Below are 16,626 nucleotides of genomic sequence, written 5' to 3'. Positions count from 1 at the left end.
AGTGTCTTTATATAAAAGATGCCATTTTTTGAATTTTATCTTTAGCTGATAAGTTTTCAAAGATCCTGATTTTGAATGTTCAGAATGCTTGAGATATTTTTGAAAAGGATATTTTTGCCTAGGGAATGACCAAAATGTCAATGTTTACTTTATTGTGTAATGTTATGAGTAATTTTCTAGGTTTTATTTCTGAATTTTATTTTTATTTTATTAATTTTTACCTGAGGACATTTTTTCATTGCTTTTAGACAGAGAGGAAGGGAGAGTGAGAGAGCAAGAGAGGGAGGGGAAATAGAAAGAGAAAGAAAGGAAAAGAGAAAGAGAAACATCAATTGGTTGCCTTCTTATAGGCACTCTGACCGTGCCACAACCTGGCTATGTGCCCTGACTGGGAATTGAATCTGCCACCTTTTGGTCCATGGGACAATGTTCCAACCAACTGAACCATACCAGCCAGAGCATTTATGCTCTTCATTGAAGACAAATTTATTTGCCAAAAGAAAAAAAATTTTGAGAACATTTTTTGACAAAAGGAATACTTAATATTTTAGTTGTTTAAGGTTTCTGCCTATTAACTACTTTGATTTTTGTAATAATTGTTCAGTATACATATGATATAGATGTGCTGTTTAATCTGTACAAAACTTATTTCAAAAATACTATATTGAAAATACTTTGATGAGTTTTTCTTCATAAAATTCTGTATTTAGCATCTTCACATTTTCTAAAATGTATTGGAAATGTTATTCCAAGTGTCTTTTTAATGTGACTTGTATTATATTGTATTCTTTAACTTTTTTTCTCTCAACTGAGGACAAATTTTCATTGCTTTTAGAGAGAGGAAGAGAGAGGTGGAAGGAAGAAGTGGGAGGAGGGGGGAGAGAGAGAAACATCAATTGCTTGCCCCCTTGTATGTTCCCCAACTGGGGATGGAACCCACAATCTGGATATGTGTCCCGACTAAGAATCAAACCTGTAACCTTTCCGTCCACAGGACAATGCTCCAACCAACTGAGCCACACAGACCAGAGCATATATTGTACTGTTTTAAATATTGTACATACATTGTATCTTTGTTTAATGGTAATAAGTAAAAATGTAACTGTCATATTTTATATAAAATTTATGTGCACAGAATAAAAAAATTTATAGAAACAAAAGACTAAGTGGCACAATTATTTTTCTTTAGAAGAAAATAGCCAAAATTTATAAAGAACTTATGAAACTCAACATAAAAACCAAAGATGCAATTAAAAAATGAGCAAAGTACCTGTGTTAGGTCAGAGTTGCTCAAGAAACCAGATGGATGCAGCGAGCTAAGGAGAGCAGGGTTTATTAGCAGGGAATAAGAGGGAGAGTGGAGCCAACAGAGGGAGGTTGGGTCTGGTTTGGTTGTTCTTAGATCAGGGTTTTTAAATGCAAAAACCTGAGGTTGGGGTATTAGAGTCTGAGTGGCTAGAGCTGGTTGCTGGGTGAAAGCTTCATCCTATTATGCCAGAGAGAAAGACTATACTTTCAGGGATCATTTCTATAGTTCGTTACTATTATGCCAGAGAAGCCAACCCCAGACCCTAATCTTCCTGGGTAGGGTCTGCAGGCAGCATCCCATGGTGCCATTTTCTCACCTGGTGATTTTCATTCCTTTTAGGCCTGCCTAGATCTTACACTTGAATAGATATTTCTCGATAGTGGATGTACGGATGGCCAATAGACATATGAAAAGATGCTCAATGTCACTAATTATCAGAGAAATCCACATTAAAACTACAATGAGATATTACCTCACAATGGTCAGAATAACTATCATCGGTAAACAAGTGCTAGCAAGCATGTGGAGAAAAGGGAACCCTAGTGTACTGTTGGTGGGAATGCAGGTTGATGCAGCCACTGTGGAAAATAGTACAGACTTACCTCAGAATATTAAAAACGGAACCGCTTTATGACCCAGGGATTCCATTTCTGAGAATTTATCCAAAAATCCCAAAACACTGATACAAAAGAATATATGTACTCTTATGTTCATGGCAGCATTTTTTACAAAAGCCAAGATCTAGAAACAGCCCAACTGCTCATCAGCTGATGAGTAGATAAAAAAAAAACATGGTAAATTTACACAATAAAATACTACTTTGCCATAAAAAAAAAGAGGACTCTTACCCTTTGCATCAGCATTGATGGACCTGAAGAGCACTATGCCAAGTGAAATAAGCCAGTCAGAAAAAGACAAGTGCTATTTGATTTCACTCATATGTGAAATCTATTGAAGAAAATGATTTAACAAGCAGCATAGAAACAGACTCATAGAGAACAGGCTGACAGCTGTTGGGGGAGGTCAGAGGTTGAGGGCTGGGTGGGATGTAGAGGGATTGAGCAAAAAAGAAAAAGGAAAAATTCATAGACAACAGTGTGGTCATTGTGGGGTGGTGAGGTGGGTGGTGGCAGTTGGAGAAGGGTATAGGTGGGATGAATGGTGATGGATGGAGACTTGACTTGGAGTGGTAAACGCACAATATAGTGCACAGATGACGTGTTGTAGAATTGTGTGCATGTGAAACCTGTATACTTTTGTTAACCAGTGTTACACCGATAAATTTAATAAAAAGGAAAGAAAAGAAAACATGTATAATTTTGTAGTGAAATGTTATGTATGTACAATTTTTTGTTTTGACATTGCTTATAATACTTAATAGACTTGCCATTTAATATGGAAACTCTTATCTAATTTTTCAATCAATGTGTTGTATGGGCTAAATAAAGAATGTGAATTTTAAAAATCAAGTAACAAACTGTTGAATAATGTATATTATGTCCTCTGGATTTCTAGGCAAATATATTTTTGTACCTCATCAGAGTTTTGAGACAGAACATCGTGGTGTAGTGAGACCATATTGCAGCCAACTCAGTTATGTTATGCCCAGTATGGCTCACACCTCAAAACTTCTGCATTTCCAAACTGAATCCACTTTCCTCCCCCACTCAAGAAAAGAACATGCTCCTTTACAGTGCTTCAGAGCTATTGATATGTATGCTAATAGCAAGTTTCATTTGCTTGGGTATAAACCTAAGGTGCTGGGTACCTAGGGCGTTACCTAGAAAGAGGAAGAATGGGTTCAAGTTGACATACTCAAATGGCCTCATAGACTTCTCAGCACATTGGAGACAGTGGCAGATGGAAGAAGGGCAGAATGGGTCCTTGCCAGACTCAGAGTTCAGACAGCCGTCCTTCTTGCCAGATGCAAAGGCACTAGTACGAAGTAGTATAGAACAGGTTATGGTCGAAGTGTGGCACAAATGTCTTCTGGAGTTTTGTAACATACTATTTTGTGTCCTAGATGGAGTTTTCATGAGTGTTTGTTTTTTAAATATTCAATACATTTTGCATACTTTTATGTATGAAAACTTTCCATTATAAGTATTTAAAAATTGGACTACACTGAGATGCAAATATTCCATTTACATAAACATTTGCTGTTTGACTCTAGTCCAGCACTAGAGTAGTTACATTTATACAGTCCTTGTATAAGGAAAAAGAAACAGCACTAGGTTTTAAGTTGTTTCCTGGGTTTCCTTTGCTCCCTCATGACACACAATTGTCCTTATTATACCACTGAAGACATTAGTACAGAATACTAAAAATATCAACCAATGAGTTTGGATGGAACTGAGTCATAATCACTAAGTAATCAAAGTAGTAGAGAACAACAGATCCTGAGGGCTACAGGAAGTACTGTGGGTTTATATGCAGCTGTGACATACCCATAACCTAACTAGGTTATGAATGTGTTATAATCAACCACTCATAACACTCATAACCCATCCCCTATTCATAGTTAACCTAATTAACTATGAAGCTGGCTACAATCAGGAAAATATAGCAGAGGTGAAATAATATGGCAAGTTGTGTATACTAATATATGGGAAGTTATATAAGAGATATAAGAACTACAAATGAAAAGGCATTCTATACTCCTATATAAAAAGGTTGTCTGGGATGGGAGTAAAAGACAGAATACTGTACTTGAAAAATAATTACATTAAAAAAGTTTGAATATATAGATGTTAAGTGGAGGAAAGAACTTAATGACAATGCAAAGGCAAATATCAGCTTATGAAAAAATATTTGTAATAACTGTTATGTGGTTATTACCTTTATTATAAACATTTAAACAAAATAAGAAAAGTATTAATATTTGAATACAATAAATGGGCAAGCATAGGAATAATGAGAGCAAATGAAAACTCAGGTGCATGTGGGGTTTCTCCCCTGCCTGCAAATTAGTGTAACTAAGACTCCTCAGGCCAGCATTGTGCTCTCAGTGACTAGTTCATGTCTTCACAAAAACATATGTGAAAAGTGGAGCCATTTTAAAATAGAGAAAAAGCTGCATTTCCAGAGTAACTGCCTTGCACCTTACTTACTCCTTGAAGCTTTGAAATGTTTCAACTGGGCCAAAGAACCTTTGGACTGGGCCAAACTAATGTGTCTCACAAACAACTGTTTATAAAGCTAAAGGGGCAGCAGACATCCTGACCACAAGGACTGATGATTATGAAGTCTCTTTCTGAAGATAGAATCAGAAGCCAGCCATGTAGAGCTAAAGAATAACTAACCTAGCTTGTTAAAACATAAATATACACTTTCAGCCAAGATGGAGGTATAGGTAGACACACTGTGCCTCACTGAACAACCAAAATTAAGGACAATAAAAATTTAGAAACAAAAAAGCACCCAGAACTGACATAAAATTGAACTGTACAGAAGTCCGACAACCATTCATCCAGATCTGTAAGAGGGGCAAAGACGGTGGCAGGCGCAGAGGTGTCCACCAGGAAAAAGCAATGGCTAGTGGACCCGGGTGCAAGGGCAGCAGCTGGCAGACTCTGGGTGTGAGGTGGCAACGAGCAGACCCAGTGAGGCACACAAGGTGGCTGGCTGACCATGGTCACACATTTGTGTGCAGATAAACCGGATGAAAATAAGCAGTGAGACAGACTGCGCATCCCAGGGCCCCAGAGCCGGGAAATAAAGCCTCAAAGCACTGACTGAAAACACTTATGGGGGTTGAGGTGCCGCAAGAGACTCCTAGCCTCACAGGAGAGTTCGTTGGAGAGACCCACAGGGTCCTAGAATACACACAAGCCCACCCTCCAACCTGGGAACCAGCACCAGAAGGGCCCAGTTTGCTTGTGGGAAGCAGCGGAAGAGACTGAAATCCAAGAGAGAGCGGAGCAAGTGCCATTGTTCCCTCTCTGACCCTGCGCCCACATACAGTGTCACAACCCACCAACTGGGTTGCCCCGCTCTGGTGAACATCTAAGGCTCCGCACCTCATATGTAACAGGTGTGACCTTACCAAAAATGGCTCAGTTGGAAGACTGAGCCCCAGAGTCAATACATCTAAGCGATCAAGAGATAGCCAACCTATTAGATGCATAGTTCAAAACACTGGTGATCAGGATGCTCACAGAATTGTTTGATTTGGGTCACAAATCAGATGAAAAAATGAAGGCTACACTAAATGAAATGAAGCAAAATGCACAGGGAACCAACAGTGATGGAAAGAAAACTGGGACTCAGATCAATGGAGTGGACTAAGAGGAGGAAAGAAACAACCAAACAGAAAAGAATGAAGAAACAAGAATTCAAAAAAATGAGGACAGGCTTAGGAACCTCCAGGATACCTTTAAATGTTCCAACATCCGAATTATAGGGGTGCCAGAAGGAAAAGAGAAAGAGCAACAAGTGGAAAACTAATTTGAACAAATAATTAAAGAGAACTTCCCCAATCTGGCAAAGGAAATAGACTTCCAGGAAATCCAGGAAGCTCAGAGAGTCCCAAAGAAGTTGGACCCAAGGAGAAACACACCAAGGCACATCATCATTATATTAGCCAAGTTTAAAATGAAGGAGAGAATCCTGGAAGCAGCAAGAGAGAAGGGGACAGTCACCTACAAAAGAGTTCCCATCAGACTGTCAGCTGATTTCTCAAAAGAGACCTTGCAGGCAAGAAGGGGCTGGAAAGAAGTATTCCAAGTCATGAAAGGCAAGGACCTACATCCAAGCTTGCTCTGTCCAGCAAAGCTTTCAATTAAAATGGAAGGGCAGATAAAGCACTTCTCAGATAAAAATAAGTTCAAGGAGTTCATCATCACCAAGTCCTTATTTTATGAAATGTTAAAGGGACTTATCTAAGAAAAGAAGATAAAAATTATTAACAGTGAAAGGACAGTTATTAACAACCACACCTAAAGCAAAAGCAAACTAAGAGGACAGCTAGATCAGGAGCAGAACTATAGAAATGGAGATCACATGGAGGGTTAGAACAGGGGAGTGGGAGGGGGAGAGAGAGGGGAAAAGTACAGAGAATAAGCAGCATAGATGGTGGGGAGAAAACAGATGGGGAAGGGCAAGAGTAGTGTGGGAAATGTAGAAGCTAAAGAACTTGTGACACATGGACACGAACTAAAGGGGGGGATGTGGGTGAGAGGGGGTGTACAGGGTGGAGGAGAATGAAGGGGGGAAATGGAACAACTGTAATAGCATAATCAATAAAATTTATTTAAAAAATAAATTATTTTCTTTCATTCATGTAATGATTCTTTTCCTCTTCTCATAAAACCCCCGCCTTCACTCCATAATTGGGACCTAATTTTGGTTTCTGCCTGAATCTATACCCTCATATTGCAATTCTTTTTAAATCTTAAATAAATACTATTGGCTATAATTTTGGCCTTTTATTTTTTGGTTAAAGCAAACAACTGAACCTAAGAAAAAAACAACAGAAATAAACACTAAGCAAACAACTAGAATAGGAACAGAATCAGAGAAATGGGTATCACATGGGGGTTTTCTGTGGGGAAGAGGAGGGGAAGAATGGGAGGAGAAATATACAGGGAATAAAAAGTATAATTGGTAGGCTTAAAATAGATGAGGAGAGGTTAGGAATGGTACAGGAAACAGAGAAGTCAGAGAACTTATATGTACAACCCATGAACATGCTGGAGGGTTGGGAGTGTAGGGCAGAGGGGGGACAGGGGAAAAAATTGGGAAATGTAATAGCATAATCAATAAAATATACTTAAAAAACAAATGAACAACTAAATATCTCTCCAAAACATGGGTGATCATTTTACATAGTTACTTAAATGCTTTTTGGGAAGGGATTATATCAGACAATGAAACATCTGAAAAATTGGCTTTAATACTTTTTTCCCCAAAATTTGCCCTTGGCAGCTGCTTGTACATTTTGCTCCCCCCAAATAAAAGAACCCTCCTGTCCCTAAGATTCATTAGGAAAGAGGGCTCTGCTCTGCTGTTCAAAGTTATCTACTTGTATAAACCATTCAACAAGGCAGAAGTTCAACAACTTACAACAAAACAAAAACCTGGGACATAAATGCCTTTGCCTACTGTCCTCAAACACACTATTGGGACCTTCAAATCAACTGTCTATGTTACACTAAAAAGAGAAGAGGTATCATTCCGGTAGGATGAGAGGCATTGTAAAATGGCACAGCTATTTTGAGAGGCAGGTTTAAATAAATAATAAAAATCACATATTTAGCACAGTTATCTTAATTTGTGAAGTCCTATCTTAAGAAAAGAATTGCTAAAAAAGAAAACAACCAAAACATAGCAAAATGTTTATGCACAAAGATATCCATACTGATATTTATTGACATTTAATGAATCCATGATATCCATTTCTAGAAAACTAGAAGTGGGCAAACAATGAATATTAGAATATAAGGAATAATATTTTAAATAAGGCATATGTTTTGGATTTCATGAGTTTTGTAAATGTTCCATTATTGCATATGCAAAAGTTTTCCAAGAGAGTATATTCTAGAAAAATTTTGTGGAGAGTATCTGGAGCAAATTATTAAAATGGAAATATGGGAGAAAACACCAAGATGAAAGATAATAAAATAATAAATAAAAGTGCCCCCAAAGATGCAAAATTTTAAAATAGGTGGCCAAGAATTGATTAGATAATTTCTAAATTTTTCCTCCCCATTAAGAGTATAAACTGGTTGAGGGCTGGAGAATATAAAAAGACTTTTGAGTCTTTTTGCTACAGCCTAATTGGCGGTGAAGCTACTGAAGTCTACACAGCCAGACCTCCTCTTAAGAAACCCAAAGGATAAGAAATGAGAAGTCTAATAGCTGATACATATGAAAGAAGTGGTTGAATGCGTGACTCACTCTTGCAGAGTTCCTTGAGGCAAAGTGTGCATTCCGTGACTGTGGACCAAATGAGGGCTGTTTGTGAGAGAGATGAATATGGGGTCATCTTGAATCCTGTCTCTAAACGTTGCTTGGTCTAGGCATCTTAAGCACACAGGTGGCAAACACAAAGCCCATGGGCCAAATTCGGCTCTCCATATTGTTTTATTTGGGCTCAGCACCTTGTTTCTAACCTGTCACGGAGCCAAGCTCTCGCTTAATTGTTAAGGAGTAGTTACATTTATACAGTCCTAAAATTATACAGTCCTAAAATTTGGCCCTTTAAAGGCAACTGCAAGGCTGATGTGGCCCCCGATGAAAATGAGTTTGACACCCCTACGTTAGCAGAAGCCGCTGAAAATTTCACCAGCTTCCTAAGAACCCAATTAAGGAATAAGCAATTAGGGTTCGGATGCTCTAGTATACATTAAGAGAATTCCAGAGTGATGGTATGAAAAGAAACATCTAAAGTGGAGTCAGTAATGTCAAGGGGCTCTAAATTTGAGTCAGGAGGCAATTAGGGAAGTCAGATTTCCCTGCACCCACATCCAAATGAGATTTGAACTTTTGGACTTTCTGCTTGCACATCCTGGAACTTTCTTCCCCACTGCCATGCCGAGACCTACCTTAGAGTTTAACCACCTGGAGCAGACCAACCTTTTTGAACTAGTAATCACATCATGTTAGACAGCCAATAAAAAAAAAAGTTACTTTTGTTACAACTTGTGGTTTTCACCTTTATAAGCTCTGGTTTTGTCTTTCCTGGAGTATATTTCTCCTGAATCTGTGTCTCCCAGGTTCAACTCTTAATAAGACCCCCCAAATAAACTTTTATTTTGCAGACTCAGGTCTTTCTTGTTTGACGATGGAAAGATTGTATAAGAGCCATGGAAGTGTTGAACATCTTTAAACCTCTGCAAAGTCTAGAAAACACAAGGCCAGGACACAATAGTACCAGTCAAGTAACGTCTTTTCCTAACTCTTTCCTCTCTCCTAGTTCCAAATCTGAAGGAGCTGTAGACATCTTATATTCAGAGAAGTGGGGATGAAGTCGATTATGCCCTTCTTTTACATAGTAGGCTTCCTTGTATGAAACAATGAGCTGGAGAAGAGATTATTTAACTTTAAATCAAATACAGATTGGATTCTTAGGTTATACAGAATTAGGCATTTTAATTTCGAGGTTGTGACTAAATTTTTACAAATATAATCACAGAAATTCTTTTTCCCATTGTGCAGCTTACCTAAATTTTCACTCAAAGGAAGGAACACTAGACCTTTATGAGATTTAAAATGAAAGTGGAACATAAAGTTGCTTATTCTTTTGTCTCATGGGTTGTGTTTAACATATCACTTACACCACACACGAAACAGGATAAATATATTTGTGGTATAATGTTACATAAAACATCTGTGTAATAAGATTAAAACTACAAAATAGGTATATAAATATAAAGCCAAGAATAAACTGTTATAATGCTTACTTCTGGGTAGTAGAATTTACATTGTTTACTTTCTTAATATTTGTTTCTATTTTTACACATATTACAATAACAATGTTATTTATTCAATAAGAACACAAAGATATTTTATTTTGTAAAAGATGACATAAATAATCAAAAATTATAAATAGTAATTATTAAGGTGGCGGGATTACAGGGGATGTTTTTTCTGTACTTCCTCAGTATTTTGTAATATAATCATGTAGGTTTTATAAAGTAAAATTAATTAAAAAATTTTGCATATCTTATTTCTATAAGTGCTAGATTATATGTTACTGATTTTTCATTTTGTTAACATAATTATTTTTATTTTTAAGATATCATTGAGTCAGTGGATTTTATTTTATTCTGAATTTTGAAGTTGAATACTTACTTCTACAATTTACTTTCCTACATTTATTGCACTGTACTATTGCTTTACAAAATTGTTTTCAAAGTATTCAGTGAAAACTGAAAGAATAATCAAGTATGATATTTGAAAAACATTCCATGTTAATTATGGTTAGTTTATTAAGTGTAAATTTTCTGATAAAGCCATAAATGATATAAAGTAATTGATTTCCCATATTTGTTACAGATATGTTTTCGCCACCCTAATGCATTTTTTAATATATATTTTATTTTATTGATTATGCCATTACATTTGTTTTATTTCCTCCCTTATTCACCTCCATCCTGCACCCCCCTCTCCCACCATTCCCCCCTTTAGTTCATGAACACGTGTCTCAAGTTCTTTAGGTTCTATATTTCCCCTACTATTCTTACCCTCCCCCCTATCTATTTTCTACTTACCATCTAAGCCACTTATTTTCTGTACCTTCTCCCCCCTTCTCCTTCTCCCACTCCCCTGTTGCTAACCCTCCATGTCATCTTCATTTCTATGGTTCACTCCTGATCTAGCTGTCCTCTTAATTTGCTTTTGTTTTAGGTGTGATTGTTAATAACTGTGAGTTTGCTGTCCTTTCACTGTTCATTTTTTTTTATCTTCTTTTTCTTAGGTAAGTCCCTTCAACATTTCATATAATAAGGGCTCAGTGATGATGAACTCCTTGAATTTGATCTTGTCTGAGAAGCACTTTATCTGTCCTTCCATTCTAAATGAAAGCTTTGCTGGCTAGAGCAATCTTGGTTATGGGTCTTTGGTTTTCATGACTTGGAATACTTTTTTCCAGCCCCTTCTTGCCTGTAAGGTCTCTTTTGAGAAATCCACTGACAGTCTGATGTGAACTCCTTTGTAGGTGACTGTCCCCTTCTCTCTTGTTGCTTCTAGGATTCTCTCCTTCATTTGAATCTTGGCTAATGTAATGATGATGTGCCTTGGTGTGTTCCTTCTTGGGTCCAACTTCTTTGGGACTCTCTGAGCTTCCTGGATTTCCTGGAAGTCTATTTCCTTTGCCAGAATGGGGAAGTTCTCTTTTATTATTTGTTCAGATAAGGTTTCCACTCATAACTGTTCCTCTTCCCCTTCTGGTACCCCTATAATTCAGATGTTGGAGCATTTAAAGATGTCCTGGAGGTTCCTAAGTCTCTCCTCACTTTTTTTTGAATTCTTGTTTCTTCATATTTTCCTGTTTGGTCATTTTTTTCTTCCTTCTGGTCTGCTCCCTTGATTTGAGTCCCAGTTTCCTTTTCATCACTATTGTTTTTCTGTGCATTTCCCTTCATTTCAATTGGTTTATCCTTCATATGTTCCTCTAATTTGTGGCTAAAATCAACCAGTTCTGTGAGCATCCTGATCACCAGTGTTTTGAATTGTGCCTCTGATAGGTTGGGAATTTCTTGATCGCTTAGATTTATTGGCTCTGGGGCTCTGAGTTCTTCTTGAGCCATGTTTTGGCGATCTATTCGCGTCTGTTACATTTGAGGAGAGGCGCCTCACATGTTCACCAGTGCGGGGCCAACCAGGTCACTGGTTTGTGATGCTGTATGTGGGGACGGGGTCAGAGAGGGAGCAATGGCAGTCCTCTCCGCTCCCCAGGTCCGCCTCACTTCTCACCCCTGCCTGTTTATCTGAGTGCAAATGTGGGTGCCTGCCGCCCTGGGCCGGAGCCTGTGCGGTCTGTTTCAATGCTGGTCTCTTCACTGGTTTATCTGCACGCAAATGCGCAGCTGCAGACAGCCAGCTGCGCTGTGCCTTCCCTGGGTACGCCTGTAGCTACCCCGCACCTGGGATCCACGCCCTCAGCTGCCTGCATGCTACCCGGACTGGGGGGATCTTTTTTGCCCGACCCTGCTCTGCTGCTGGCTTCACCCCTCTCACTGGTTTAGCTGAGCGGTTTGTTGTTTTTGGACTCCATATTGTTCGATTTTCTGTGGTATGATTGCATTTATTATTGTTAAAACTTTATTGTTTTTAGATTTGGTTGTGCAAGGAAGCAAAGTGTTTCCACCTACGCCGCCATCTTGGGGGAAGTCCTCCCTAATGCATTCTTTGATGAACAGTGAGGTACAAATAATTGCTGAAGGTTTTTCTTGCCACATTAATTAAATATATAAAATTTACTTTTGTATGTATCCTCTGGTGTTCTCTGAGAATTGACATCATATAACATCTTGCATTCTTCATGTTCATGCTCTTTGATGTGTTCTGTGATGTGTATTAAGGCTTAAACTGTGCCTAAAAGCTTTTTCACATTCATCCCACCCTTTACATGTGTAGGGCTTCTCTGCAGTATGTGTTTGCAAATGCATAATATGGTAAGAAAGTCTTCTTTTTAAAGTTGATTTTAGAAAGAGACAGGAAGGGAGACAGAGAGCAAGAGAGACAGAGAAAAAAAAGAAACATTGATTTATTTTTCCACTTATTTGTGCATTCATAAGTTGCTTCTTGTATATGCCCTGACAAGGGATAGAACCTGCAAAGTTTATATATTGGGACGCTCTAACCAACTGAGTTTTCTGGCCAGAGCAGAACCTCTTCTTAAGACTTTTCCATATTTCCTCATGTTTTATGGTGTTTCTCCCAAGTACGCATTTTCTGATTTTCTGCAACAATGTATTATTTGGCTGAATGTCTTCCCACAGTAATTACATTTAAATGTTTTCTCCCCTATACTATTCTTTGAATGGCATTGAGACCTAAATTACTTGTGAAGATTTTACCCCATTTGTTGCATTTGTAAGGTTTCTCACCAGTATAAGTTCGCTTATGCAGAGTAAGCTATGGTGTGTTAGTGAACACTAACCTTCATTACATGTATGTGGTCTTTACCCAGTAGGGTTCTCTGATATACAAAAAAGGAACAAGTTGCTCCTGAAAGATTTCTCACAATTTGTACATTTACATGGTTCAAACCAGTGTGAATTTTATTATGTTTTTTTGTGAGGTTTACTATTTGAGTGAATGCTTTCTCACATTCAGTACATTTGTATGGTTTATCCCCAGTATGAAATCTCTGACAATTAGGTGTGATTTTAGCCTGAATAATTTCTTGTACTCATTACATGGTAAGGTTTCTCTTCTGTATAAACTTGCTGATGTATAATAAGAGATGAGAAATGCAAGAAGGCCTTTTCACATTTATTGCATTTATATGGCTTGTGACCAATATGAATTCTCTGATATATAGTAAATCAAGCAATTTATTTCTAAAGGCTCTACCACATTTGTTACACTTACATAGTTTCTCCCATGTATGAATTCTTTGATGTTCTATGAAATTTACTGTATGACTAAATGATTGGCTACATTCATTAAACTCATAGGGTTTCTCTCCAGTATGTACTCTAACATGCAAAGTATGGCTTGAGTTGCTTCTGAAGGCTTTCCCATATTCATTAATCTATGGGGTTTCTCTCCAGTATGAATTCTCTGATGTACTGTAAAATCTGGGATACTCCCAAATGCTTTCCTACATTCATTGCATTTATATGGCTTTTCTGCAAAATGGATCCTCATTTGCACAGTAAGGAGTGAGTTATTACTAATAGCTTTCCCACAGTTGCTCCATTTGCAGGGCTACTACCCAGTATGAATTTCCTAATGTTTAGTAAGTTTTGCTGTCTGACTGAAGCTTTACCATATTCATGACATACGTAAGGTTTATCTTTAGTATGGATTCTCAGGTGCTACGTAAGGTGTACACATATTGGCTGACACCTTTCCAGTCAGTGCACTCATAAGCTTACTCTTCAGTATGAATTCACTGTTAATTAACATTGAGGAAACAATACTTCTCCCATCTGTTACATTTATAAGGATTTTCTCCACTGTTAATTTTTTTATGTTAATTAAAATATGCAGACCGGCTAAATCCTTTCCCACATTTGTCACAGTCATATGATTTCACTTTAGTATAACTTGTCTGGTGTTGAATAAGTGATGATCAAAAACTACAAGCTTTCCCCTAAATAATATATTTATAAAGTTCCTCTTTACCATTAATTTTCTTATCTATTTTAACAGGCCTCACAACTTTGTTGCCCTTAACAGTCTTTCAAGTTTTCTTGCCCAAGTAGGTTTCTGATTGAACAATTAGCTCTGAGTCTTCTTTGAAACTTTTTCCATATAGATTATCTTTGTGATTACTATCTTTTGTAAGAGTTCTCTTTGTCTTAAAGAGAATAGACTTCAACAAGAAGTCACTTTCTCCAGGGAGAATTTTCTCATGAGTAATTATTCTCTTATTCAAATTACCCCGACTATTTTGTTTCTATAACCTATTATCTCTTCTCTAGGAGTCTCCTAAAGTAGAGTCCTGTGGGTCATTTTTGTCTTCCTTTTCTAGTTCCTTGGCATGTTTGTTTTCAGAACTATCTGTTGTAGGAGCAGGTTGATTAGTTTCAGGTATGATCCTCCAGTCTGAAAGAGATTTAAAAAAAAAGATTATTTCCAATGAAAGGAGGAAAGTAATCACTATAGTGTTAACCTGATAGTGAAAATAAATAAGAGTTAACTTTTTATTGAAAATTGGGAGGGATATTTTGGCTACAGAGGTCCTCTTGGAGAAGTGAAGGGTCTCAGCACCACATTGGAACCCCCAGTCCAGGGCTCCACAGCAGAAGGAGAAGTCCCCATAATTTCTGGCTGTAAAAAACAGTGGGGATTGTGGCTGAATGAGACAGAGGCTTCTGGAGTCCCAGGAAATTCCTCTTAAAGGGCCCCCACACAGAGTTACTTGGTCTAACTCCCTTGGAGCTCCAGCACTGGGGCAGCAGCTTGAAAGGCACCAGGGACATGCAGGGAGGAACTGAATTGTCTGGCATGTGAATGAGAGCTGATAGGGCAGCTTTCTGCCACACGGAAATGCAAGTAGAGGCAGTTGTTCCTTTTCTGAGAGCTCCCCAGCAAGTAGCCTGGGCAACACACTTGAGGTTCTATCAATCTGGCTCACACTATTGGCCCTGCCCTGGAACCCTCTGAGATCCCCTGCCTGACCCAACTTACAGACCCACCCAAAACCTTTCCTGTAGCTTTTCCATATGAATGGTTTGTCTTGTTTCATAGGTCTACTTTTCTAAAAATAAACAAGTAGCATCTGGCCTCTGTGTATCCCATACCTCTTGCTTAGTGGCCCCAGACCCTACACTAGTGGCAGCTAACTTTGGTTCACAGCTTGGCCTCTTCTTTGGTTCACAGCTTGGGCACTTCTAAGCCAAGCACAAGTAGCAGCCCTCTGCAGGTCACTCTACAGCTTGTGCCTAGTGGCCCCAGGCAGGGCATAGGTGATGGCTGACCTTGTATATACCAGGAGGCCACAGAGTTAGTACACTTAGTGGACAGCTTCAGAGCATGACAGATTGAAACCCTACCACTTTTACAAGTGTCAAACTCAAGGGGTCAACTCGATGAGCACCAAAGATCCACTGAAGCAAATCTTGCTCCTTAGGGTTAGCTGCTGCACAGCAGCTCCTCCATTGTAGTCACAGCTGATCCTCATATCAGATTTGTCTGGGGTCAATCCCTCACAGTGATGCTAATAGCAATCAAGACTCAACTACAACATGACAGTGCTCACAGCCCACATAGGGGTGCAACTCAGGTGACTTGGGAGGCTATACCACTGGGCCTATAGGACACCTACAACACAGGGCCACTCTACAAGTCCAAGACATATTTTACAAGTTTTGTAGCAGTTTTACCTAACATATAGAAACAAAAACAGGGAAACAGCCAAAATGCAGAGACAAAAAAAAAAAAACAACAGATCCCAAATGAAAGAACAGAAGAAAACTTCAGAAATAGAACTAACTGAAATGGAGGCAAGCAAACTACCACAGAGTTCAAAATACTGGTTATAAGGATGCTCAAGGAACTTAGTGAGAACTTCAAAAACATGAAAAAGGATGTAGAAACCATAAAAAGAACCAGTCAAAAATGAAAGATACACTAACTGAAATAAAGAATAATTTACAGGGAGTCGATAGTAGAGTAGATGAAGCCAAGAATCAAATCAGTGATTTGGAACATACGGAAGCAAAAAACAACCAATCAAACAGCAAAAAACAAAACATAGAAAAGAATCCCCCCAAAAATTGAAGATAGTGTAAGGAGCCACTGGGACAACTTCAGGCAATACATTCTCATAATGAGGGTTCAAGAAGGAGAGCAAGAAATTGAAAACCTATTTGAAGTTTATTCAATAAATGGTGTTGTGAATATTGGGCAGATATGTGCATAAAAGTGAAACTAAACCACCCTCTTATACCACACACAAAAACAAATTCAAAATGGATTAAAGACTTAAATGTTAGATCTGAAACCATAAAAACTTTAGGTAGTAAAATCTTGAACATTGTTCATAGCAATATTTTATCTGCGATATCTCCTTAGGTAAGAAAAACGAAAGAAAAAATAAACAAATGGGACTACATCAAACTAAAAAGTTTTTACCACAACGCAGGAAATCATCAACAAAATAAAAAGACAACCCACAGAATGGGAGAACATATTCACCA

The 16,626-nt window shown here is 38.1% G+C and overlaps 1 protein-coding gene and 1 pseudogene across 1 annotated transcript in view; one reads left to right on the top strand and one right to left on the bottom strand.

The window, feature by feature from the left end:
• Positions 1-1,503: 1,503 nt before the first annotated feature.
• Positions 1,504-1,586, top strand: LOC119064793 (uncharacterized; annotated as a pseudogene).
• An 11,485-nt stretch (positions 1,587-13,071) lies between these two features.
• The window catches only part of ZNF286A (zinc finger protein 286A), a 47,991-nt gene continuing 44,436 nt past the window's right edge, over positions 13,072-16,626 (bottom strand). Inside the window, exon 6 of the mRNA XM_037165913.2 lies at positions 13,072-14,530. The gene's annotated coding sequence lies outside the window, so the exon portion shown is untranslated. The remainder of the gene's footprint in view (positions 14,531-16,626) is intronic.

This window comes from Artibeus jamaicensis, unplaced genomic scaffold (assembly GCF_021234435.1).
Source record: "Artibeus jamaicensis isolate MK-2021 breed Jamaican fruit bat unplaced genomic scaffold, CSHL_Jam_final contig_419, whole genome shotgun sequence".
NCBI classification, from domain to species: Eukaryota; Metazoa; Chordata; class Mammalia; order Chiroptera; family Phyllostomidae; genus Artibeus; species Artibeus jamaicensis.
This window is presented reverse-complemented; position numbering and strand designations above follow the sequence as displayed.